This window comes from Oncorhynchus keta, chromosome 30 (genome assembly GCF_023373465.1).
Source record: "Oncorhynchus keta strain PuntledgeMale-10-30-2019 chromosome 30, Oket_V2, whole genome shotgun sequence".
NCBI classification, from domain to species: Eukaryota; Metazoa; Chordata; class Actinopteri; order Salmoniformes; family Salmonidae; genus Oncorhynchus; species Oncorhynchus keta.
Genome location: NC_068450.1, coordinates 51,678,718 through 51,702,904, shown reverse-complemented (window position 1 = coordinate 51,702,904; position 24,187 = coordinate 51,678,718). Strand labels below are relative to the sequence as shown.

Here is a 24,187-nt window from a genome sequence, read left to right as displayed (position 1 = left end):
AAATGATGGACATGCCATTCGTTGATATTCCAGATGTACCTAATGCTCCTGTCTGAAAATAGCCTAAAACAGATCAAAGCGCGTTCACGTCATACTTCCCAAGTGGGAAACTCGGGTATCTTTCTACAACGAGTAAGCAAGTCAGAAATGTCAAAGTTTCCGGCATGACGTGAAAGGGCTCGTTCAGAGAAATGGCGCGTTCCACAGCTAAGGCAAGACGATGCAACAACCAATGGTTGCGTACCACGTTATTGACTGTGTCATAGACTGACTAATTGCTGTAACATGTGATGTGGTGAGATGATACTTAAAATACCTCTGTCCATTATACAGTAACTTCCCACTTGTAATTCTAATTCTCAAGTTTCACTTGAGGGTCAATCAAGTGAAACTTCCTAGTTGGAATGTCGGGTTCACCTTGGGTCATGATCGGGGCTGTACCAAATGTTTGATGTATTATAATAATTGATTATGCTTATGTTGTATTAATAGAAGGGGAGGGGTTATAAGACCCCTCCCTCCTTACATGTATGGGGTCCTAGACTACAGATTAACAATATATATATTCATTATAAAGGTTTAATATTGTTCCACAGTTTTTTCTTGTCTCTGCCTCTTATAAAGAAACGGTCTGAGAAATGTGTGACTGTGAGACAGAACTCTGCAGGGGAGTGTAAGAGATAAGAGACTGGTCAGACATTACACCATAAATTAACTTGGGGAGTGGACATTTACTGCTGAGCTTTTAGATAACACTGAAACTCTTGTTTATATAGCTGTGTAGGGATGTGTTTGGTGTCATGAGTAGAAGGTAATGATGTAAGTAATTCATGACTAAGATATATGACTGTTGGCATAATAAAACTACTTAGACCCTTTTCTATTTTGCAGAACTTACTCAGAAACATGCGTGCTATGTTCCTGTTGTCAACTTCTGTCTGCAAATGAATTAATAAAGATTTTTGAATGATTTAATAAAATATATTGTCTGAATGCTAATTTCACCAATGATTGACAAGGAACGAACCACAACAGGAACTAGGAACTCAGTTAAATTTCTAACCAAATAATTGTTCAGTATTAACATTATCATACACTGTGTGAGCAATTGGTAGTGAAAAAAATAACAATGACAAAAAAACATTATAAATAGACAGGATGTTGCAAATAGCTTATTAGCAGCATAAATAATGCGGCGTTCATGTCACTAGTCGGAACTAGGAAACTCAGAAATGTCAACCTTGATACGATTGTGTCTTAAGCTAGCTATTTTAAGATGAATGCACTGCATGTAAGTTGCTCTGGATAAGTGTCCGAAAATGTTCAAATGAATATGTGAAATCCATAGATTAGGGCGTAATGAATTCATTTCAACTAACTGATTTTCTCATATGAAATGTAACTCAGTAAAATTGAAGAAATTGTTGAATGTTGCATATATATTTTTGTTCAGTACATATCGTGCATTTGGAAAGTATTCCCACCCATTGACCTTTTCCAAAATGTTGTTATGTTCCAGTCTTATTCTAAAATGTATTAAAATGTTTAAGAGACTTGTCCCGAAGCCACACCTGCGTTATCTTGGCTGTGTGCTTAGCGTTGTTGTCCTGCTGGAAGGTGAACCTTCACCCCAGTCTGAGGTCTTGTGCGCTCTGGAGTAGGTTTTCATCAAAGATCTCTCTGTACTTTGCTCCGTTCGCTCTGTTTGCGTGTGTATGGACCACTTAAAGTATTTAGTGATATGGACATCGAGGAACTTGAAGCTCTCGACCCGCTCCACTGCAGCCCTGTCGATGAAGATGGGGGCGTGCTCGTCCAACGGCGTTTCCTCTAGTCCACGATAAGCTTCTTGGTCTTACTGACGTTGAGGTAAAGACTGTTGTCCTGGCACCACACTGCCAGGTCACTCACCTCCTACCTGAATGCTCTCTCATCGTCGCCGGTGATCAGGCCTATCACCGTCATGTCATCAGCAAACTTGACGATGGTGTTGGAGTCATGCGTGGCCTTGCAGTCGTGGGTGAACAGGGTGTACAGGAGGTGTAATGGCGATTTCCTATGAAAATCCACTGGCACAGAAGAGAGCCGTCCATTTTATGGATGCTATTTTAACACCTGGTAGACATCTATGGTTACCTTTTAAATTGGGAATGAATGGTTATGGGTAAAATATGTTGTCAGTAACCATTGGTGGAAAGAAATGTACAAAACCTAATTTTCAAACAAAGCATATTTTTGTTTAGTGAGTCCGCCAGATCAAAGACAATAGGGATGACCAGGGATGGTACCTTGATAAGTGCATGAATTTAAACAATTTTCCTGTCCTGCTAGCCATTCAAAATGTAATGAGTACTTTTGGGTGTCAGAGAAAATGTAGGAGTAAAAAGTATGTTATCTTTATGAATGTAGTGAAGTAAAAGTAAAAGTTGTCAAAAAATATAAATAGTAAAGTAAAATACAGATACACCAAAAAAAACTACTTAAAATATTTGTTTGATGTGACTTGGAACACAGTGGAATGCTGTGCTTAGATCGCTGTGAATAGTATCAAAATGCACTGCATAGGCTATTGGAATTGTGGCATTACTGTGAAAATTGGCTTCATCTGTAATATTGAACGCATTGCATAGGTATTGGAACTGTGTAACTTTGGAATTGCAGTGAAGAGTGGCTTCGTAAGCCGTATTTGAACGCTTTGCATATTAGAACTTTGATTTGTGGGGGTGGTTTATGAATCACTGTGGTTTGGAAGCCTAAGGAAGAAGATGCATGTTAGTTAGGTCATATGAAACGTGAATTTTGCATGATTGCTCTCTGGTGATTCACATCGAACAAGATTCGTTTCTATTGGATTCATGTGAACTTTCAAAATAACTGTATTCAGTGATTTTTGCTATGGTACTGTGAATTCTTGTTGATTGGAAAAATGAAGACAAGTGACATTTGTGGAGATACGACATGATCTTGGGCGCCTTTGAAGATGCGCGCCTCTTTGGAACGCCGTTTGGGTCTTTGCGTGTCAAAAAATATACACGTCAAATAACAGTTCTATTATAGAATTGTGTGTGTTCTGAATGTGCAAGTCAAGCACCACCACTGTTTCAGTATGATATGTTAGATAAAGGAATAACGACAGACACCAATGTCAGGTTCAATAGCCTTGTTTGTGCATTGTACGAATGGCAACAACTGGAGTTCCGGGGAACAGTCCGGCTAGTCGATTACCTATCAACTAGACTCCGTAACATCATCCTTTTCAATAGAAAGTGCAAACATAAAGGCATAACATTAAATTCTTAACAATAGAGGGCAAGTCATAACAATAGAAAAAGCATTACATTTTCTTTTTTTACTTCAGTTGTCATCTTCCTTTTTTAATTTAAATTTAATGATTTAAGAACAAATATAGATTTTAATTAACCGAGGGCAAGTTAACAGTCCCTTGCTTACAGAGTAAGCCTGTCCGGTGGCTTGCACAGCCGACCCACCCGTGAGTAAGTATTGGCTCTGACAGGGGTAGGATTAGGGGCACGAGCTGGAGAGCTTGGTGGGGTAGAAGCCTCACCTTCAGTTGGCCCATGTCTCAATTCTGCACCCCTTACCCTTAGGCCTGGACTGTGATCCAGCTCATCTAGGTGAGTGTATGGCGTGTTCTGGTTTGTCTGCTCTGCTACGCGCAGATCCACCCGATTGCGACGATAGAGGGAGCCACCAACATCCACCAGGTAAGAACGTGGTGCAACTCTCTGCAGGCATGTGCCCAGCCTCCAAAGTCCTGTGTGGTCTCCCGGCAGCGGTTTCATCCTTATTGTTTCACCCACCTCCAGCTCTGGTAGGTCCCGAGCAGTCCGGTCGTAGAAGCACTTAGCGAGCTGCTTTCTGTGACGCAGTTTGTCCGTGACGCCAACCATGACGCAGGGCTCAAGTAGCTTGTTAGCTACGGGGATGGTAGTCTTCAGACGTCTGGACAGAAGGCGTTGTGCTGGGCTGCTGTCCATGTATTCAGTGGGTGTGTTCCTCCACTGTAAGATCGCTTTCCATGGGTCGTTGCTGTCGCGCAAGGCCCTGCTTAACAGTTTTTTTGCAATCTTGACAGCTGATTCTGCCTTGCCATTTGCTTTTGGGTGTCTTAGAGAGGAGGTCACGCGGTCAAACTCCCATTCTGAGGCGAAACGCTTGAACTGTGCAGTGAATTGTGGGCCATTGTCCGTGATTACCTTGTCAGGCTGACCTTGCCTTGCAAACTGCACCTTGCAGCGCTTTATGACCGTCTCTGCAGACAAGTCAGGGAGCAGTTCAATTTCCCAAAAGTCAGAGTAGTGATTAACGATGAGAAGATAGTCCTTTTGTCTGTGGCTGAATAAGTCCATGCTGAAGATTTGCCAGGCCCTTGTGGGCAGTTCGTGTGACATCATGGTTTCCTTTTGCTGTTCATGAGCGTACTCGTTGCATGTGGTACAGTTGCTGACAAAGTCTTTAATTTCTGCTTGCATGTTTGGCCAGTATAATGTTTCACGAGCCTGGCGGTAGCATGCATCACCTCCAACGTGACTGGAGTGTATCGGGTAAGCATCTCTGGACGTAGTGATTTGGGAATAATGACCTTCTGACCTCTGAACAAGATGCCATTTTGCACGCTGATCTCATCTCGAAAGGTCCAGTATTCTCTCACTGTGAAAGGTGTCTCCTCTTTCAGGTATGGCCAACCTGCGAGAGCCATGGACTTCAGTGACTGTAGGCATTCCTCCTTGTCAGTGTGTTGCCTTATCTGGGCTAGGCGGTGATCTGTTACGTTTAAGTAGTCTGCCTGATTGATCTGTTGAACATCTTGTTGTTCCTGCTGTAGCGAACAGATGGCCTGCCGCTGATAGACAGTGCCTCTGCCTGTACATTGTGTTGTTGCCCTGCTCAGTGTGTCGCTGATGTACATCTCTGGTCCTGGAGGAGAGGTTTACTGAATATGGCAATGAGTGATTTGTGGTCAGTTTCAGCGATGACCAGGTCTCGCCCATATAAGTAGTGATGGAATCGCTGGCAGGAGAAGACGATGCTGAGGCACTCTTTCTCAATTTGTGCATAGTTTTGTTCGGTGGGGGTGAGCGCTCTCGAGGCAAACGCAACGGGCTGGCCTTCCTGCATAAGGCAGCATCCCCTTTGGCTGGAGTCGCTCTGGATTGTGACAGGCTTCATGACGTCGTAGTAGCGCAACACTGGCATGGATGAAGCCAGAGATTTCATCTCCTGCACTGCGGCCTCGTGCTTGGGTAGCCAGTGCCATGGTGTGTCTTTGTCCAGCAACCGGCGCAGAGGCTCACAGACTGCTGATAGGTGTGGCATGAAATCTGCAAGATAGTTTGCAAAGCCGATGAGACGCTGTACTCCTTTTGCATCAGACGGGTTTGGCATGTCGAGGATCGCTCTGACCTTGTCTGGGTCCGGCTTCAGGCCTTTTGCCGAGAGAATGTGGCCATGGAAGTGGACGTCTTTCACCTTGAACTGCAGCTTCTTCAGGCCAAGGCGAAGCTTAACTGATCGGCAGCGCTCCATCAGTGCCAGGAGCTTCACATCGTGGTCGCATACTGCTTCTTCGTCTGTGTCACCACAGCCTACGATCAGGACATCATCTGCGATGGGTTCAATGCCCTTGAGCCCAGCCAGTAACTCGTGCTGCTTACGTTGGTATATCTCAGGCGCCACCGAGACACCAAACGGGAGCTTGAGCCAGCGTTTCCGACCCCAGGGGGTCCAGAAGGTAGTCATGAGGCTGCTTTCTTCATCCAGCTTGCATTGAAGGAATGCATCTCGGGCATCCACCAAGGTGAAAATCCTGGCCTTGGGAAGCTTATAGAGGACATCCTCTAGTGTCGGCATGATGTAGTGGGATCGTTTCAGTGCTTGGTTCAGATGCTTTGGGTCGATGCAGACCCTCAGCTTCTCTGTTTTTTTTCACTATGACCATATTGCTGATCCAGTCAGTTGGTTCAGTCACAGATGTCATGTGGCCATCGGCCTCATACTTGTCCAGCTGGGCCTTCACAGCCACTTTCATTGCAATGGGCACATTGCTAGGAGCACACTGGACTGGAGTGATGCTCTCATCCACTTCAAAGTGTACCTCCCCAGGCACAGATTCAACGGGCATGTTGAATACATCGTCATATCTGCTAAGTAGTTGTTCTTTGGACAGGGGTCCATGCTGGACATGATCCACAATGTGCAGGTCATTTGGTACAGTGAACTGCATCAGTCCCAGGCATTCGCATGTAAAGCCTGAGAGGAGAGGATGTTGACTGGTTTTTACAATCTCAAACTCCAGCTTGTGTTTGCGTCCCCAAATAACACATTCGGTCTCAAAGGTGCCCATAGAGCTCATTAGCTCTCCTGAGTAGAGCTTTAGACTAGTATCGCTGGGCAATAGATGTGTGTCAGGTGCCAGATTGATTTTGTCTTTGTAGCTCATTACGTTGCATGTAGCACCAGAATCCAGTTGACATTGTTGTTGCTTGTTGTGTAATCGTAGTGTCACAAACCATTTCTTCCCTCTTGAGTGTACAGCCCCAATGGATTCATGCATGTAAATGTCACTTTCACTTTTCAGCTCTGAGCATTGAATGACATCATCAACACAGTGAATCTTGCCCTCACTCACCCTTCTTTTGCTTTTGAGACACACTTTTGCAAAATGATTATTAGTTCCACAAGCTCTGCATGGTTTTCCGTAGGCAGGGCAGTGCTCTTTGCCACGTGTGTGTACCTAATTGGATGTTCTGTTGTGCATGTGCGTTTATGCTTATACAAGCGCGCATGTCAAGAGAAGAACCAAGTATCCTGGCAGATTACAACTAGATCAGAATGAGTCTGACGTTGTCAGGTAATTTTCAGGTCAATGCCTGGAGGTCAGTCAGAATTGGTGTCGAAGGAGTCTGTATTGGTTTTACTACAAGTCACGGTGTCTTCCACTATTGTAGTGGCGATAGGCATGAAGAAGTCTATTTCATAGCTATGTTATCCATGGAGGAGCTAACCTCACGGCGGAAGTACTCTTTAAGCATTGGACCAGTCGTACGTGGTGTAATCATGGTTCATGACTTCTAATAATTTTCCTCCAGACTGGAGGGTTCTATTTATTAGTTGCATGTTTGTTAACCATTGGAAGAGTGCACTGGAGATTCCCTTCCTCGTGCTGCACTCTGAGTGACTCCTATGTCACTGTTGTCAAGGGAAATTTGATTGGTTAGGTCTCTAACCTTCTTACTGATTGTAGCTGGAATGATTGTTGCTGGTATTGGTACTGGTACTCAAGGGGACCAGTTATCCTACTGATTTATTCTGAAATATTATACTACCGGAACACATGATTAGAGCATTTTACTAGTTGTATTGTAGTTGAACCTACACATGGTTGGGAATGATTATTGTTGCCAATTATTTTGGAGGTGGACAAGTCCACTGGACTTCCTTTACGACCAGTGTGGTACACCTCAGTACTATCTTAGATGTGTTCTAAAATAGTCCCTGTCTAGGTGTAACGGATGTGAAACGGCTAGCTTAGTTAGCAGTGGTTCGCGCTAAATAGCGTTTCAATCGGTGACGTCACTTGCTCTGAGACCTTGAAGTAGTGGTTCCCCTTGCTCTGCAAGGGCCGCGGCTTTTGTGGAGCGATGGATAACGATGCTTCGAGGGTGACTGTTATTGATGTTTGAAGAGGGTCCCTGGTTCGCGCCCGGGTATGGGCGCAGGGGCGGTCTAAAGTTATACTGTTACATAGGGGCCTGTCTGCTCCTCACTGTTCTCATAGGGGAATTTACAACTAGATTTGATTTATGTTCTGGATTTATAGTCTCGGGCCCCCCACCGGCCTCGATGAGGCTCATCATGGGTCTGGGCTACTATTCCCCCCTTTGTGTCTCGGAACTCCCCCCACCAGCGGGTGGTGTTGGTGTCCGAGGCGCAAACGAAAAGGTCGGACCCTATGTACCAGTTTTCAGCGGCCGCGTTGTTATGACAATGGCTGTAACCTTTCAACCAAATCACCTGGTGTTTGTGCTTCAAAACGCTCAGTGGCTGTTGAGGCCTGTCAGTCACCACCGCGTCCGCGTGTGGCAACCTCTTCAGTTGGTTTCTTGCCTAACAACCGCGTCCGCGTGTGGCAACCTCTTCAGTTGTTTTCTTGCCTAACATCATTATTTGGAAACGGTATATTGATGATATTTTTTGATTTATGGAGGGGTGATGCAAAACAGCTCCAGGCGTTCCATGCTTTTTTCTTAACTCCTGTTCTGATCATTTGAGATTTACTATGCAATCTGATACACGTCAAATCAGTTTTCTTGATCTTCTGATTGTGTGAAGATAATGTTCTATACACTGATCATTACAGGAAGCCTACTGATCGTAACAGTTTGTTGAGGACTGATAGTTGTCACCCACTTCCTTTGAAAAATAGTTTGCCCTACAGCCAATTCCGTCGAATCAAAAGAATTAGCAAAAAACAGATTGACAGAAATATGGTTGAGACGCAGAAAGTTTAAGGAGAGGGGCTACAAAAATTACCAGATTAAGATTGAGAAAATTCAAAACAAAACATGACCTTTTTCAAGGTCAGTCTCGCAAAAAGACACATTATTGGGTTCCAACTACCCGCTATTCAAAGCGTTCTGAACAAATTAAGGGAATTGTTCAAACATTGGCACATTCTAAAATCTGATGATAGTCTCGGTAATGTGTTTTCGGACCTTCCCTTGGTCGTATTCTCGCGGGGCAGAAATCTCAGAGACCAATTGGTACACTTTGATTAACCACCCCAAAATATTCCTGAACAACGTCTATTTGCACCCCTACTGGATGGAAATTACAAATGTAATGGCTGTGCTCAATGCAATGGCAACTTATAAATGTAGATCCTTAAACACCCACAAACAGGGAAATCGATCCCAATCAAAGGTGTTATTACGTGCTCCACTAAAGCAGTTATTTGTCTTATAAACTTGTCCTTGTGGTAAAAATGTGTGTAAAACAAAGCACGAAAGTACATATCTCAGAGCATCGTAGCACCATTAGGTGTAAAAACTTTACTTACCCAGTTGTGGCCCACTTCTTGGAGGCAGGCCACTCGATTTCGTCTCTGCATTATATTGGCATCGAACATGTCACCCTCCCTAGGAGAGGGGGTGACCTTGATAATGTATTGTTAAAACGAGAGGCTGCCTGTAAAGACTCTTGCTCCCTTCGGTCTCAACGTAGACTTTGATCTGAAGCCATTCTTGTGATTATTGTGACTTTGCCATTGTAATTGTTTGTAAGCTTTTGTAGTCAAATGAATTTATGATCGATCGTATGCTATCCATTTGTTGTTTGTATGCTGTTCTTTGTATGCCATTTTGATATTTGATGATTAACCAATGATATTAGGCCACTCTTGGCCATGATTACAGACACCTGTGTCTTTTGACACTACATAAACGAGTTATCCCATAGTGTTTGTGATTATACCCTGATGAAGACAGCTTGGCTGATTAAACGTTGGTAATTACATTTTTGCATCTGAGCTCCTAGAGTGTGCGGCTCTTTAATTTTCAAGCAACCTCTTCAGTACCTGTGAACTGAGACGAGGATATCGGTCTGTGATGTCGCAAAGTGTTTCACCAGTGGGAGTCATCGGGTCAGTTGCTGGACTGACGCCATTAGTGTCATTGTAAGGGTTGACAGTCCCCCACAAAGCGTAAGGTGTGTCATCGGAAGCAGAGTATACTCTGCGCATCGATGTTTTTCTTGCCGGGACCGCCGTGGTGTTTGCGGAAGTGTCTGAAGGGCAAGAGAAGTTCATCTCAACTATCGGAGGGAAGTTGCTCATTCACAGAGACAGCTGGCTCGAAATCATGAAAATAATTTTCAATCAGATTGGCTGAAGGAATGTGTTGAGATATCGGATTCTGCCCCGAGAGGTTTCTAAACGTCTTTTTCCCAAGGGGTGCTTTCGACAGATACCCCTCGTGAATGACTATATTGCAGCTAGCGTTAGGGGAGGACAGTGTGGTCGGTGAAGGCACTGTAGCCTGTGACCATACCTGGTTGGTTTTCCAATCCATCAATGGGAAGTTGGTTCATCTAAGTTACTATTGGAAAGTTTAAAATTTCTAATTTAATTGGAAGAACCTAGAAAGGTATGTTCGACAATTTAACTTATTAAATTGAATGAGACGATGATATCCAAGCAATTGGAATTGTTTGGATAATCATAAAAGTAACCGGTAGTTTAAATGTTAGGGTACATTCACCACTAGGTTGACTCCTCCCTAAGGCCAAAGCCACATGGGATTCCCCAGTCAGTACTGGCGTTTACTGAATGTGCTTTGCAAAAGCAGATTTTACAGATCTATTTTAATGATAAATCAAACCTGTATAGGCTATCTGGGAATTAAACTTTAAAATAACCTGAGAACGTTGCTTCATCTAGGTTAATGTGGAAAAAGTTGGACTTGTCTCATTGTAGAAACCCAATCAATTTGGATATTATTTAAAAGATCCACTTAAAGTGAATCTGGCAATTTCACTTGTTAGTTAAATTGAATGAGACGTCGATATTCAGTCAAATGCGATTGGCTGGATATCTTAACGTGATCCACGTTTGGGTTTCACATACTTCTTTTTCAAAGAGATGTACTGGCGACTCTTCACCACCAGTGATGCAGAATGCTGAAATCAAACGGAAGTACAAAGGGCGGGACTTCCGTCGCACAAGGCAGAGGAATTACACCGTGACACAGGAAAAATAAACTAGTTTCTCTTTGTTAGCTTAGCATCTTGTGCAAGCTAATCCTACTTTGTACAGGAATCTCACTTCCAAGCACAACATAGGGTCCTTTTCACAATGGAAAGGGGGAGTTTACTAGTGACGTCTCACATTCACCCATTCGGCATACTTTGCTAGCGTTATGTTGCCGGAGCGACCCGGTACATAACTACAGATACGCCTGTGGCCTATCCACACTGGCTTAGTGCGGTAGGCGGACAGAATACTTCGGCTTGAGCACTGAACAGATCTATCATCTAATTCCTAACCTTACTGGTTCTAGAAATTAATATTGACTGACAGAAATCGTACCGTTTGGACTAAATCTGGAATTTATCACTCACTGCTATCGACACACGACCGGAGGCACTCCGTAGCCTGTTCAAATGGAAATACACACACTATTTGTACAATTCTGTTTGCACAATTGATATATAGAATTCAACAGCAAAGTCAAATTCTATCTTAGATTCCTCACACGGGGCGTCATATACGTTATCAAATTGACCCAAACGTGCGGACTAGTTTTATCTTAGATTCCTCACAGGGGGCGCCATATGTTGTCTTTGGCATCATTAAAGTGAAGACTGTTATTTTATCAAAACAATTCTCTAATTATTATTACGTGATTAAACGATCATGTAAACGTAATTAACTAGGAAGTCGGGACACCAAGGAAAATCTTCAGATTACAAAGTTAGAATTTTCCTAATATTCCTTCAGATATTTTAATATCTGATCAATTAGTCTTCTAATTAATGAATCATTCTTTACCTCATGTTAGTCACATCAATTGTCTTAATCATTTATTTACTAACTAAATAATCACAGAAATGCATAAACAAACAACATATATATGGTTTCAAGGAAATAAGTGAAGTGGGTGTGGACTGAGAAGGCCGGGAAAGACCAGAGTCACTACACAGTTGATAATTATAATAATTGAAACGCTAATCCTTTGCACATGAATGCTCACTCGTTCGGGAATAACTGCAATCAATATATATATTTACGGACAGCAACACAATTAAACCCAACCAAATCACGAGAAAACTAAATTACCTGACACATTGGAAAGAATTAACAAAACAACAAAGCAAACTAGAATGCTATTTGGCCCTAAACAGAGAGTACACAGTGCCAGAATACCAGACTACCCTGACTGACCCCAAATTAAGGAGAGATTTGACTATGTACTGACTCAGTGAGCATAGCCTTGCCACTGAGAGAGGCCGCCGTAGGCAGACCTGGCTCTCAAGAGAAAACGTGCACACTGCCCAGAAAATGAGGTGGAACCTGAGCTGCACTTCCTCACCTCCTGCCAAATGTATGACCATATTAGAGATACATATTTTCTTCAAATTACAGACCCACAAATAATTAGAAAACATATCTATTGGGTGAAATACCACAGTGTGCCATCACAGCAGCAAGATTTGTGACCTGTTGCCACAATAAAAGGGCAACCAGTGAAGAACAAACACCATTGTAAATGCAACCCATATTTATATTTAGAGAGAAAGACAGAAACAGAGAAGAAAACAGCAGGTCCGGAACAAGGTAGCACGTCCGATGAACAGGTCAGGGTGCCATACCAGACCAGGTAGTCCTGAGGTATGGTCCTTGGGCTCAGGTCCACCGGGAGGGGAGGGAGAGAGAGAGCATTAGAGGGAGCATACTTAAATTCACACAGGACACCAGATAAGACAGGAGAATTACACCAGATATAAACAAACTGACCCTAGCCCCCAGCCACATAGACTATTGCAGCATAGATACTGGAGGCTGAGACAGGGGAGGTCGGGGGACACTGTGGCCCTGTCTGACGATACCCCCAGACAGGATATAAGTCCACTCAATTTGCCAAAGCACAGCCCCACATCTCTAGAGGGATATCAACAGACCACCAACTTACAACCCTGAGACAAGGCTGAGTATAGCCCATGAAGATCTCCTCCGCTGCACGAGCCGAGGAAGCGCAAAACCAGACAGGAAGATCGCATCAGCCTCCGTAATAGGGTCAAAAGCAGAGAATCCCAGTGGAGAGCCAGCCAGGCAGAGACAGCAAGGGTGGTTTGTCGCTTCAGTGCATTGCCGTTCACCTTCGCACCCCTAGGCCAGACTACACTCAATCAAAGGACCTACTGAAGAGATGTAAAGACTTAAAGGTCGCAACTGTCTGCATCACTCACATGGATTGGCAGACCATTCGATAAAAAGTTAGCTCTATAGTAGAAAGCCCTGCCTAAGGAGGCCTGTGTCTTGTAACCATAGTGTACGTGAGATAGAAATAGGTAGGAGCAAGTCCATGTAATGCTTTGAAGGTTAGTGGTAAAATCTTTAAATCATCCCTAGCCTTAACAGGAAGCCAGAGGATAGCTCTGGAGTAATATGATACATTTTCTTGGTTCTAGATAATGGCGCCGGAGGAGATGGCTGCCATTTTATGGGCTCTTAACCAACCGCGCTATTTTGTTAGTTTTGTTTTGTTTGTAATTTATTTTGAAGATAACGTTGCTGCTACCATCTCTTATGACCAAAAAGAGCTTCTGGACATCAGATCAGCGATTACTCACCTTGAATTGACCAAATAATTTGTAATTAATGAGTCTTATGGGAGGGATTTACTCCAGACACCTGAACAGGCCCTCATCCCCGTCATTTGCAGGAGAAAGAGACTGAGGTTTTGCGGAAGGAGATCGGGGTGCCTTGTGAGGATCCGGCGATGAGTGACTAATCTGCCTTTTCCATCGGTACTACTGGCCAACGTACAATCGCTGGATGATAAAGTGGATAAACTAAAAGCACATATATCCTACCAACGGGACATTTAAAAACTGTAATACATCTTGTTTCATCGAATTGTGACTGAACGACGACATGAATAACATACAGCTGGCTGGTTATACACTGTATCGGCAGGATAGAACAGCCGGCCTCTGGTAAGCTAAAGGTTGGCAGTATATGTATATTTGTAAACAACATCTGGTGCACAATATCTAAGGAAATCTCAAGGTTTTGCTCGCCTAAGGTAGAGTATCTCATGATAAGCTGTAGACCACACTAACTACCTACAGATGTTTCATCTATATTCTTCATAGCTGTCTCCACAAACCGATGCTGACATTAATACCGCACTCAATGAGCTGTATACGGCCATAAGCAAACAGTAAAACGCTCATCCAGAAGTGACGCTCCTAGTGGCCGGAGACTTTAATGTAGAGAAACTCAAATCCGTTTTACCTCATTTCTACCATCATGTTAAGTGTGCAACCAGAGGGGAAAAAAAAAACTCTAGACAACCTTTACACCACACAGAGACACAAAATAAGCTCTCCCCCACTCTCTCTGTCTCTATGGTATTAGGTGTACAGACTAACACTATCTACCAAGAGAATTTTCATCTATTTACCACCACAAATCGAAGCTGGCACTATAACCGTACTCAAGGAGCTGTATAAGGCCATAAGAAAACAAGAAAATGCTCATCTAGAAGCGTCACTTGAATCAGTTTTGATTCAATAGACCGATGTCTACCAGCATGTCACATGCAACAAGAGGGAAAAAAAACTCTAGACCACCTTTACTCCACACACAGAGACACATACAAAGCTCTCCCTCGCTCTCCATTTGGCAAATCTGACCATAATCCTCCTGATTCCTGCTTACAAGCCAAAATTAAAGCAGGAAGCACAAGTGACTCGGTCAATAAAAAAGTGGTCAGATGATGTAGATGCTAAGCTACAGTACTATTTTACTAGCACAGACTGGAATATGTTCCGGGATTCTTCCGATGGCATTGAGGAGTATACCCCATCAGTCACTGGCTTCATCAATAAGTGCATCGATGACATCGTCCCCACAGTACATACCCCAACCAGAAGCCATGGATTGCAGGCAAGATCAGCACTGAGGTAAAGGGTAGAGCTGCTGCTTTCAAGGAGCGGGACTCTAACCAAGAATCTTATAAGAAATCCCGCTATGCCCTCCGATGAACCATCAAACAGGCAAAGAGTCAATACAGGATTAAGATCGCATCGTACTACACCAGCTCCGACGCTCGTCAGATGTGGCAGGGCTTGCAAACTATTACAGATTACAAAGGGAAGCATAGCCAGAATGTAGTGCGTACGGTCCATTACATCACCGGGGCCAAGTATCCTACCAGGCACTGTTACCCTAGTCATAGACTGTTCTCTCTGCTACCACACGGCAAGCGGTACCGGAGTGCCAAGTCTCAGTCAAAGAGGCTTCTGAACAGCTTCTACCCCCTCTAGCCCTAAGATTCCTGAACAATCAATCAAATAGCTACCCAGACTATTTGCAATTCCCCCCTCTCTTTTACACTGCTGCTACTCTCTGTTATTATCTATGCATAGTTACTTTAATAACTCTGCCTACATGTACATATTACCTCAATTACCTCGACTAACTGGTGACACCGCACATTGACTCTGTTCCGGTACCCCCTGTATATAGCCTCACTATTGTTATTTTACTGCTGCTCTTTAATTATTTGTTACTTTTATTTCTTATTTTGGGGGGTATTTGTCTTACCTGCATTGTTGGTTAAGGGCTTGTAAGTAAGTATTTCACTGTAAGGTCCACAACTGTTGTATTTGGCGCATGTGACAAATAACATTTTATTTGACAAGATACTCACGGCCGTGTTTAGCAATAATGGAAGTTTATCTTGTGCTTTATCTGGGTGGCCAGCGAGTAGAGCATTACAGTAGTCTAATCTAGAAGTGACAATAGCATGGATTAGCTTTTCTGTATAGTTTTTAGCCAAAAGTTTCAGAATTTTGCAATGTACCTCAGCGTTACTCTGGAGTGGTTAGAGCGTTGGACTAGTAACCGGAAGGTTGCGAGTTCAAACCCCCGAGCTGACAAGGTACAAATCTGTCGTTCTGCCCCTGTACAGGCAGTTAACCCACTGTTCCCAGGCCGTCATTGAAAATAAGAATATGTTCTTAACTGACTTGCCTGGTTAAATAAAGGTCAAAAAAAAATTAAAAATGTGTAAACATATATTTTACTCCCTACCTTTTTCCAGTGGGGAAAGAAGGGTGGCAGTGTCTGGAATCATTCTATGCTCCCTCTAATGTTGTTTCTATCTTAACCTATAGGCTCATTCTCCTCTCCGTGAGTTTGTCCAGGAGGTTGTATTTTGAGTTGGTTGTATCTAAATGACAATTTGATATATGCCTGTTGATATGGAGGATTTGGTTTATGGTTCTGGGGTTTGGGAAAGGAGACAAAGATGAACGATGAATTATGTCTATGCTTTCTGACTGTGTGTGTCTTTGCTATTAAAGGTTCTCAGTTGCATTGGAAGGGGGCTCTCAGAATTCACTGAGAGACACTGAATTTATCTGATAGTCACAGGATTGTGATAGAGCTCATATAATTAAAGATGGATTTTTATAACTCTGACGTGTGTGTGTGGTTTGCTCCCATGATTTGGGCTTTTTTAGGGTGCCTCTTTCCCCCTTTTTCCTCTCTCTACCCTACTGATGTTACATTTGCAAAACCCTTGGTTAACATAGAGATTCTGGGAACATCAGAAGGTGGGGGGAAATTAACTATATTCTGGTAATCCGAACAATTGAACATATGTGGTGGTACTTAATGAATATGGTGTTAGTTCGGTTGTCATCTGAGACATTCTCATCAATGATTTGTATTTATTTTTTATTTCACCTTTATTTAACCAGGTAGGCAAGTTGAGAACAAGTTCTCATTTACAATTGCGACCTGGCCAAGATAAAGCAAATGCAGGTTAGGAAGGAACAGACAGAGTATCCAGTCTACCACACAACAACGTTACTACAACGTATTTACCAGCAGAGACATTCTTCAAAGGACAAAGGACTCTGTGGTGCAACACGGCCTTCCATCTACCACCAACCTACCGAAGCGCAGCTCAGAGTAAATATTTATGGTTTCCTTTATGATGTAATTTGTAATCAAGTTATTATTTAATTATGTGTATGTGTAATTCTGTGTGATTAGTTAGGTATTTAGTAAATAAATAATTAAACCCAATTTTGTATTGCTGGTTCAACTTGTTAGCCAGGATTCGTGCAGATAACCAAGAATTTAGAACTTTCAGATGAGACTGAATTAAGATGACGATTAATATTGACTGCTATTGATGTAAAATATTACTAGGTCTTTAAGAGTTTATTCGGAAGATAACAGCTCTATAAATATTATTTTGTGGTGCCCGACTCTCTAGTTAATTACATTTACATGATTAGCTCAATCAGGTAATATTAATGACGGAGAAATTATTTTATAGAATAGCATGTCATATCACTTAATCCGACATAGCCAAAGACACGACACTACAGTATATGCAATAATTTCATATACAATTGCATGGTTTCCCTCAGTAAACAGCTGCGGCTTCCGTCCTTATAGCAGGCGTGAGTACTCTGGAGGCATGGACGCTGCTGTTGTGTGCAAAGATAATTACCTTCAGATTGTCCTTGCACCATTCCTGGTACCCGTCAAGGTACTTGCCCGTGGCAGTCCCGTTGGTCCCTTGATCCAAACCTGGAGTCACCATACATATACACATTATATATAATGTCCATTTCGAAAACTCTAAATTATGTGTGAAACAAATGCAACAACCATTACATGTAAGCTGACATTGACTAAAACCAACTAGCCTAGAGCTAACTAGCTCTTAGTCAAGCAAACATTAGTTAGCATAAAACTTGCAAACTGTTAAACGCTATTTTCGTACGAATATTAGCACTAACACATTGTGACATCACATATTTACATATATTACCTAAAGTAAACTGCGCCTTTGTTCATAGAAAATAAAACGTTGTTGAAAAAAAGTACAGAAAGTTTGGTCGCCATCTTAGTCCCTTCTCTTACATGTAAACCATTAGCAACCTTGTCTAACTCCATTACTTACAATGGGTAAAGTACCAACCAATTTTTCACTCGGTTAAAATTGCCTTCAAACATCAAACTCAGAGACTTTGTAATTAACCGTGTTACCTCAATTCATATTGCACATTTGCACATGATGAGAAGGAAAAATATTATTGTTCAGAACTAGTCATTCTCCAAGAATGAAGAAGAAATCTCCAAGACCTCACGATCTCACTAATACATTCGATTGACGTCACAGCTCCACTAGTGGCAGTAATTATATACATTCATTAAATGTATAAAATAACAAACAAAATAAAACATCAGAAATATGACCATACATATGTTATCAACTTATCAACAAAAATGTATTATTTTCAAATAAATCTAATTTGACTTATAAACACAGTAGCCCTAAATATTTCCTAACGATATCATAACTTAAATATAGCCTACTTACTCCTCAATTGGATCAAAGACATATTGTTAATTATTTTCATCATCTCTAAGGAAACTAACTGGGGCAGACATTCAAAAGAAATCGCTTCTGCCGCTTGTAAAGAAAACTAACAAATGAATGGCTGTGTCGTCGCCGAGCTCTCAAATACTGTGCCAGTCTCCTACTCTATGAACGGTCACTGCTATCCAGATTCCTTGGGACATCCTTACCCTGAACCCTAAACCCGAAACCAACACTAAACCATTTTATATTCATACTTGATAGAGGTAGAGACATCCCAAGGATCATGAATAACACGGACCCTCTGGGAAAGGCTTTGAACTCCTCTATTCAACTGAAAGCCGTGGACACAACTCTTATTAGTTGTCTGATGTAGGCTACTGGGAACTGGTAATAACACAGTTTGTGATTGGCTAACATACCATACCATGCCATGAGGTGTTGAAGGAAAGACAGATTACCTATAGATTGGACATAATCTTTTCTAGGCCATTAGCGAGAACAGGAAATATGCCGTAGGCTACACTCGGAGGCTACTTTGGAACGTCGGCTTGCACAGGGAAAATGGTCAGTTCATCACATTTATGGTTGAGATGTAACTAATATAAATATCAACAATGCACCTTATGACTTTCATTAACACGCAGGCATCACACAGACGTTAGTAAGGCAGCCACACAGTGGTACGGTTGCCTAGGATTAATTATGTCTGTTATCACCCCCCATACCCCATCCTACATTGGCCGATCTAGCATGTATATACATTGGGCAGACGTAGGCGAGATGTATGTGTGCTGTCTGGGGTGATGACATGCACAAATGCATGAATGATTGATTGAGTTTTTCCTGAAAGATTCTTTGTGTAGGAGAAATCGCTCAGTTTTGTTCATCACGTTTGGCTAACCAAAAAAAAAAAAAATTCAGTCATCAAAACGGCAAACTTTTTTCCAAATGAACTCCATAATATCGACTGAAACATGGTAAACGTTGTTTAGAATCAATCCTCGAGGTGTTTTTCACATATCTCTTCAATGATATATCGTTCGTGGAAGTCTCCTCTCTCCTCTGAATCACATGGATGAATGCGTGCAGCTTGGAGATTACGCACCAATTTCGACAAAGGACACCGGGCGGACACCTGGTAAATGTAGTCTCTTATGGCCAATCTTCCAATGATATGCCTACAAACACGTCACAATGCTGCAGACACCTTGGGGAAACGGCAGAATGTGTAGGCTCGTTCAGGGCGCATTCACAGCCATATAAGGAGACAATAGAAAACAGCGCCTCGAAAATGTTGCTCATTTCCTGTTTGAAGTTTCATCTTGACGCCTGTAGCATCAGTTCTGTGGCACTCACAGATAATATCTTTGCAGTTTTGGAAACGTTGGAGTGTTTTCTTTCCAACGCTGTCAATTATATGCATAGTCGAGCATCTTTTCCGTGACAAAATATCTTGTTTAAAACGGGAACGTTTTTTCATCCAAAAATGAAATACTGCCCCTAGTGTTCCAAGAGGTTAAGACAGCTACAGTAAACAGGACTCTAAGTCCTACATCTCAGTGTCATTTCATTGAAAACCTGGATCTACCTGTCACTGAAAATGGTCTGTTATATTCCATTTAATTCTTAAAATATATGTGTTGACTGAATATACGCAAGTGATGTCTGCTATTGGAATAAAGTATTTGAAGGCAACAAATTGTTGCTTACTGAAACACCCAAAGTCATCCAATTGTTATAATAGGATTTGAAATAATAGACTACCCGTGTGTGGTCAACTATTTCAACACCGTTTCGTGCTGCTCTGAGACAAGCATGGGGCCTGGTCTTGATAAATTAATCCAATATTTATTTTCACTGAATCTCCGTTTGGGTGTGAAATTAGGGTGTGGAAATGTTATGATTATTTTGCTCTTCACTCGCAGTCGAGAGTAGCCTAGGGAAACCCTGAGGTCTACATAGACTAATGTCAAATGCATTTTTGTTTTTCTGAGAATAGAAACACAATTTTAATAAATGTATGCAACATTTCTAACAGTATAAACAGCACAACAAATTATAAATCAATCCCATATGGTCTGTTCTAACAAAAAAGGTGTTAAAGTCTAGTACAGCCAATATTAAAAACAGTCAAGTGCATTCGTGAATTCAATTGCTTTAGTCGACATGTTGCGCTTTATTCATCGTTTATTCAAGGCTCCCTTTGTTATTTCATTTTATAACTAAAATGCTTGGCTGTATTTAAAGACATGGATGACTTGTATGCTGTGCGTTGACATGCACAAATGAATGAATGATTGATTGATATACTGTATACTGAAGTAAGCCTTTATGCCAATAAGTAAATTATGCTAAAACAGCTTCAGTAAACAGGACTCTTAGCCTACAACTCCATTTATTTTCAATAACGTCTCAAAGATGCCCTCTGGTGGTCAAACTAACATTAATGGCAACAATGGCTGACAGTAATATATTACGCAATGCACTCAAACTTGCCATACTATTCCGTAGCATGGGTATGACACAACTTTAAGGGAAGAACCACTGTAGGAGGGCCAAGCACAGGAAGTTGCCCTTTCAGTAGTTTAGTTAGAATAGGGTCCAGTATGCAGCTGGAAGGTTTAGAGGACATTTTAAAAAATACATTTAAAAAACAACAACTTTTGTGGCTCCATTGATCCTAGGTCCTGGCAGTTCTGTGCTTGAAAAAAACTTTGGAGAAATATGCAGATTCAAAGAGGAGTCCGTAATTTGCTTTCTAATGATCATGATATTTTCGTCAAAGAAGTTCATGAATTCATCACTGCTGAAGTGAAAGCCATCCTCTCTTAGGGAATACTGATTACATTTAGATCCTCAGTTAGGTGGTTAACCAATTTTTGTACTCTGAGGTCCTTGGGTAGGTGGAGGGAGTCTAGAAGGGCATCTATGAATCTTTGGGTTGTCCGAGAATCTATAGCACGTCTTTTGATAATCCTTGGTTGGGGTTTGAGCAGATTATTATAGTCCAGGATTACGAGGGAAAACATTTAGATCCACAATATGTATTCCACGGGACAAAACTAGATCCAGGGTATGACTGTGGCAATGCGTAGATCCGGAGACGTGTTGGAGAAAAAACCCACTGAGTTGTTGATGGCTCCGAAAGTCTTTTGGAGTGGGTCTGTGGACTTTTCTACCAACGAAATGTGAATATTATCTGCCATGACTACAAGGTCCCATAGGAATTTAGGGAACTCAGTGAGGCACGCGGTATACGGCCTAGGAGGCCTGTAAAATAGTAGCTATAACAAGTGATTGAGTAGGCTACATAGATTAAGACTAGAAGCTCGAAAGACAAAAACGCAGTCATTTTCTTTTTTGTAAATGTATATACATTTTTTTTTTTAAATATATTTTTGGTTTTCAACCAGCGATTGAGTTGTGACACTTTGTTGACACTCATCACTCCCCCTAACTGGGAGAGGGCCAGAGACAATTACTTGATGCCAACTCATCTTTCTTGCTAATTTACACTTTGAAGCTATGTTGTGCTTAGCAGTGGCGATTTTAGCATGTAAATCTTGGTGGGGCAAACTCCCCCCAATTTTTTTGTAATGCATGCCATCAAAGCCACTACACAACGCTAAACAATACATTGATTGCACTATAACGGTGACAAGCGGTGCCCACAAATATTTAGGGCCTACATAAAGCTGTCCCAACAGCAGAGCTTTCTTTCCAGCACAATGGAGTGAATCCCTACCACCGATACACCTGGCCATCAGTGGAGCCTTGTCTGGCAACGAAACAATTCATTCAACCTCGTTTACTGCCTTTTAAAAAGCATTGCTGATATGGCTGACCATATCTCCCCAGCATATTACATTATTTATGCAGCAGCGTATAAGACATTGTTGGACTCACTTTGTTGTGCGCGGTGGTCCTTCTTGGCAAATTTTGTCATCAAAGAAAAAGGTTTACAATTCCGAGTCGGATGACCGCTCAAAACATATTTCCCAGTCTGACTTCCCAGTTGCAATGCTTGCGGTTAGCCACTGTCACCGATTCCTTCCAAACAACTCATCGTTACATTTGCTCTACGTTTTTATCTATATTTTCTCTTCATATGACAAGGATTAAAAAGGATTTGCCAGTAGACTTGATTCACGATGATGACTGCTTGCTAAGGTTGTGAAATTAAGATGTTGACTTGATCAGTTCAATCAAAGCTACTGTACATATAACGTGATTTGACGTAATTTCTGTGGCCAATGACCTTGACACTTCTTGGAAGGGTACTTGCAATATAGCACTATGGTAGGACCAAAAGGGCTGACATTTTGGATGTCTACCCTTACTAAAGGACTGAAGCTAGGCGATTGCGCAAGGTCCCCATGAGTGACAGAAAACTGAGCCAATCACGGCGCAATGTTCCTATTTTCTGCTGGCCCGTCCCACCACCACAGAAAGCACTGAGCTAGACTGAAACACCTGCATTTTGGAACTTCCTTACTCAAGAAAACAAAAAAGAGACCATGGTTGTCTGCAGATTTATTAACTCAATTATATATATATATATTTGTTTTTACATTGTTTGCAAAGTGATACGTGACATGTATTAATGCCAAAATAACATACACCCCCCCCCCATTTTTTTGTGTATATATATATATATATTATATATACTGTATATTAATATATATTTTTTATACAAAAAAATGCAAAACATGTGGGTCTCAAAACAGGTGGGGCAGAGCCATGGATGACTGGTCGCCACTGGTACTTAGTGACCTCTGACTGTATTATCCTAACAATATTGGTGCCGAACATGCGCTAAACTTTTACTGCATCTCTACGGCACTGCATATCTATAGAGTTATCACAGTAGCCTTTACAGGAAGACAGTATTGCAGTGCACAGAACCTGTTGTTGTTGTATCTCTCTGTATGATGGTTACCATAGAAATAGAAGGATTGTTCTAAAGAATACTACAACCCCCTCCTTTTCTTCCTTCCTGGTAGGAACAAGGATGTTGGCAACGTGTGACCTGGGCTTCCTGCGTCATGGGGTGGAGCAGGGCTTCTTCAAAGGTGTGATGGTGGAGACTGAGCCCTACATGCAGGCCCTGGGGGCTGTGGGCTTCCTGGGGGTCAGCATGGAGGACCTGATGGACGAGGGTAAGAGCTTCCAGGTCATCTATGTTACCTCTCCACCTCCCTCCACCACTGAGACTCAGAACAGTTAGGAACACGCTCTGTATGTACACTAGGGATGTATTTGATGGATATAACAGCATATTGTATCATAAAAATTAATGTTACATCCAAAGAGAGCACGTCTGTTCATACTCAAGGTTTTATATTGAGCACTTGTCTGTTACCGTGATTATTGGTTGTCAGAAATATAGTATTTACCTGTCATTCACTTTGAATGGGAGGGTTATACACAGTACGAGCCTTGAGTTTTTTTGGTGACCACAGAGTGCCTAATGTTAAATAGCAGGTTTACAGTATAGACATATTGAGGATTTTGTTATCAGTGACAAATGCACGAGTGTTCAGCAATCCATTTTATTATAATTTTCACTTATTTGCATGACAGATTTCTGTCAATAAAAAGCAATCAATCATTCAAACAGGGTCTCACAGTCCATTCTCCAAATAGACTACATTTGAAGGAAACAAACAGGATCAAGACATTCGTTTATGTGGGTGAGCTATTTTATCTATCTGAAGCCAAGACAAGACCTTGGTTTTTAAATGCAATGGTTGTATTAGAGCGCTTCTTCTGACCTCCAGCAGAGCGTTTGGCACCACTCTGTAGGGCTGTAGGGAACTCGGCGAGGGAGGTGGTGTTCAGGTATGCGGATCACATGGCCGAGCCAACAGAGATGTCCTTCAGCCATGCTTGCTTCAATGCAAGTCGACTTGGGTCTCGATTCAATCTGTATCGCTGTTCAGCGCTATAGCGCGATTGAAATCTCCAAATGAGCCGACATATGCAGCGTTTACCGTGAATGCAGTCTCCGCTAACGTGGGAAAACGATTCCAGGA

The 24,187-nt window shown here is 42.0% G+C and overlaps 1 long non-coding RNA gene across 1 annotated transcript; it reads right to left on the bottom strand.

Annotated features, from left to right (window-relative positions):
- Positions 1 to 11,661: 11,661 nt before the first annotated feature.
- Positions 11,662 to 22,472, bottom strand: LOC127914015 (uncharacterized). The gene is made up of 3 exons (XR_008087605.1): positions 22,059 to 22,472; positions 17,274 to 17,353; positions 11,662 to 12,420 (listed from the first exon to the last, which is right to left on the bottom strand). It is a non-coding gene; the product is annotated as an uncharacterized LOC127914015 (long non-coding RNA).
- Between the last annotated feature and the right edge of the window lie 1,715 nt (positions 22,473 to 24,187).